Here is a 4,318-nt window from a genome sequence, read left to right on the forward strand (position 1 = left end):
TGATCCACCCGCCTCAGCCTCCCAAAGTGCTGGGATTACAGGCGTGAGCCACCGCGCCCAGCTTCCTAAGTACTTTTTTTGGAAAGATATAACTGGTTACCTGAGTCATCCATGAGAGTGATGTTTCATTTATCTATGAAAATAATTTCATTTTCATAGAGATTTCATGTTTCAGTTCCCTTTATTTTTGTTACCAGTAATATAATTACATTTTCATTAATTTTGATTGCCATAGTGAAAAGTTGAAGTGTGTATAGTTTCTTTGAGTAATTTACATACTAAAAACCTTATAATAAGAAAAAAAGCTGGGGTTGGTGGCTCATGCCTGTAATTCCAGCACTTTGGGAGGCCAAGGCAGGCAGATGACTTGCGGTCAGGAGTTCAAGACCAACTTGGGCAAAACGGTGAAACCCACTCTCTACTAAAAATACAAAAATTAGCTGGGTGTGGTGGCACACTCCTGTAGTCCCAGCTACTCTGAAAGCTGAGGCAGGAGAATCATTTGAACCTGGAAGGTGGAAGTTGCAGTGAGCCAAGACTGCACCACTGCACTCCAGTCTGGGCAACAGAATGAGACTCTGACTCAAAAAAATAAAAATTAAACAAAAAAGTAGGAAAGCAAATTAGAAATATTTTCAAAAAAAGAGAAAGACTTATATTCTTAATATATAAGTATCTCATATATCAATCAGAAGAATGCCAACAGCCTAATGGAAAAACTAGGCAAAAAATAAAGACAAGGTTAACTAAAGAGGAAATAGAGATGGCCAATAAAAATACAACAAATGATAAAATAGTTTATATACTAGTTAAAAAGAAGTACAAAACAAAACATGTTTATCTATTTAATCGATAAGAAACAAAATTATAAAACCTAATGTTGGATGGAGTGCAGTAAGACTGGCATTGAATTCATATATTATTGATGTAATAAATATATTGTAAATTGGTACAAACTTTCAGGAAGGCACTTTAGCAATGGGAATAAGAGCTTTAAAAATAAATAATGATTGTTAACTCGGTAATCTCATTTTTATAAATTTAATGAATAATCTGAAATTGTTAAGATTTATACATATATGTATATATATAAAACATTCTAAAGGTTATGAATATGGAAATTATTAAATATTGCTTTATTTTGATATGCTGGTATATTAAGCTACTTTGATAACTATTATGTTTAATAAGAATATTTGATGGTATGGGAAATGCTTACAATCAAGTGAAGAAGTTTGATACTAATGTGTATATGTAGTATAATCTATGATGAAGACTGCTGTTATAGTCTTATGTGTCAACTTGGCTAAGCTAAAACACCCAAAGATTTAATCAAACACTAATCTAGGTGTTGCTGTGAAGGAATTTTGTAGAGGTGTTCAACCTAGACAGTCATTTGACTTTCAGTAAGACATTCCCCTCAAGGATATAGGTGGGCCTCATCCAATCAGTTAAAGGCCTTAAGAGCAAAAACTTAGGTTTCCTGGATATGAAGAAAATCTGCCTGACTTTACAGCCTGCTGGCCTGCTCTACAAACTTCAGACTTGCCAGCACTCACAACTGTGGGAGAAAATTCCTTAAAGTTTTGTGTTTTTTTTTTTTTTTTTTTTTGAGACTAGGTCTCACTCTGCTGCCCAGGATGAGCCTTGACCTCCCTGGGCTCAAGTGATCTCCCACCTCAGCCTCCTGAGTAGCTGAGACCACAGGCCCACATCACCACATCTGGATAGTTTTTGTATTTTTTTGTAGAGACCAGATTTCACCATGTTGCCCAAGCTGGTCTCAAACTCCTGGGCTCAAGTGATCTTCCCACCTCAGCCTCCCAAAGTGCTGGGATTAAAGGCATGAGCCACTAAGCCTGTCCTAAATTACTTTCTTTCCCTTTTTTTCTTTTGCTTTCTTTCTTTCTTCTTTCTTCCTTTCCTTTTTCTTCTCTCTCTGTCTTTCTCTCTTCCTTTCTTTCTTTTTGAGACAGGATCTTGCTGTGTCCTTCAGGCTGGAGTACAGTGGTGCAATCTTGGCTCACTGCAATCTCCATCTCCTGCGTTCAAGTGATCTCTTGCCTCAGCCTCCCAAGAAGCTGGGATTACAGGTGTACACCACCATGCCCAGTTAATTTTTGTATTGTTAGTAGCGACAGAGTCTCACCATGTAGGCCAGGCTTGTCTCAAACTCCTGCCCTCAAGTGATGTGGCTGCCTCAGCCTCCCAAAGTGCATGAGCCACTGTGGCCTCGCCCTGGCCTAAACATCTTAGTATGTATGAGGAGAAGTGTTGAGTAGTACTTCCTAAAATTTCATTGAAGGCATCTCATCTTTCCTCTATCGAGCTGCCTGGAGCACAGACATGATAGCTGGAGCTCTGTCAGTGTTCATGAGGGTGATGGCCAGACCCCAGGGATGGCAGAGTGGAAAGCTGACAGGAGCCTATGTCCCTGTATATCTCATGGAACTGCTATACTAACTCTAGATACCCATGTCTGGACTGCTATTACATGAGAGAGTAGAACTTTGTGTGTTTAAACTACTGCAGATTTGGATTTTCTCTTACATGTAGCCAAACCTTGTCCTAATTGATAAAGTATATATGAATATATTACCATCAAGAGTTAGTTCTGGACTTTGGGAGTTTATCTTGTTATGCTATTCTTTATAAGATTTTTTTTTAAGCAATAAACATGTAGTAATTACTCATAATAAAAACTTAATAAAAATTACTTAAAACAATGGGGATTATTTCTCCTAACAACTTTTATTGTAATTGTAAATATTGTAATTGAAACATAAAGGGTGGATCTCTTTGTGTCTTCAAAAGGCACATGATAACTTTTACAATTAACATTACATTTTGTAGCACATCAAGCAAGTTAAGTGGATTTATTATTATTATTATTATTTATTGACACAGTCTTTCTCTGTTGCCCAGGCTGGAATGTAGTGGTGCTATCATAGCTCACTGCAGCCTCCACCTCCTGGGCTCAAGCCATCACCCTGCCTCAGCTTCACAAGTAGCTAGGACTACAGGCATGTGTCCCTGCATGTGGCTAAAAATGGGTTTAGACTAAAGAATTATAGAAAAAAGACCCATTAGTTTTAGTTTTTATTTTCATCGAAGTTATATATAAATATAGCTTAAAGAATCAGGTCATGCTCAGTGGCTTATACCTGTAATCCCAGCACTTTTGGAGGCTGAGGCAGGGGATCACTTGAGGTCAGGAGTTCAAGACCAGCCTGGGCAACATGGTGAAATCCCGTCTCTGCAAAAATTAGCTGGGTGTGGTAGTGCACACCTGTAATCTGAGCTACTCAGGAGGCTGATGTATGAGAATCACTTGAACCTGGGAGGCAGAGGTTGCAGTGAACCAAGATTGCACCACTGTACTCCCACCTGGGTGACAGAGCAAGACTCTGTCTCAAAAAATTAATTAATTAATTAATTAAATTTAAAAAAGAATCAAACCATTCTGCAAGTGTTGGTGAAAAAGCAGACAAAAATCAGTCTCCTGTCTGGCTCCACCCATCCCCAAATCCAACTTTCTGCAACAACCACTTTCAAGCCTCCCAGCTCTTTCTTCTTTGTTGCCTTTTCTCTAAATAACATGAACTCCCTATGACAGAATCTGTCACAACTTGCTTTTCAGTTTTAGGCTTTATGTATTGATTGTCGTCTCACTTTGGAAGATGAAAATTTGGTTTTCATTTCCTCACCTCCATGACCTAGCATACTTGTATCATAATTTTAGTTATTCCAGAATTCAGAATTTACATTACTATAATTATGAAAACTAAGCCAATAAATAACAATGATTGCTTTTTCTTCCTTTCTTCTCTATGGAGTTAATAACTGTTCGTTTTGCTTGTCCTCTTAGCTTTCTATGTAAGCATCATTTATTCACACCTAAACTCTTCCTCAGTTATCTAAATATTGTTCCAGTATGTTCATACCAGGTATGCATTTCAATTTCTCTTACTAGAATTCTCTCTTCTGGAGCCTCCTAACCTGTACCAATCTGAATAGTTTATTCTTCAGGAGTACTGCAATGCTGTCTTCCTGGATCTCCCTCACTTTCAACATGACCTCTTTCCTAATTAAGCTCCCTGTTTCCTGTCTCACATCTTTCTCTTCACTTTTTATCTTATTTTGATGAAGTACTTCCTGCAATAGCATTCTGAGGAGTGCATGAGTGGTACAATTCTTGAGAACTTTTGGGCGGTATAATTCTTGAGAACTTGAAACTCAAAAAAGGCTGAGGATGCTGGCTCATGCCTATAATCCCGGCACTTTGGGAGTCCACGGCAGGAGGATCACTTGAGCCCAG

The sequence above is a fragment of the Cebus imitator genome, unplaced genomic scaffold, assembly GCF_001604975.1.
Source record: "Cebus imitator isolate Cc_AM_T3 unplaced genomic scaffold, Cebus_imitator-1.0 Scaffold166, whole genome shotgun sequence".
In the NCBI taxonomy this organism is placed as follows: domain Eukaryota; kingdom Metazoa; phylum Chordata; class Mammalia; order Primates; family Cebidae; genus Cebus; species Cebus imitator.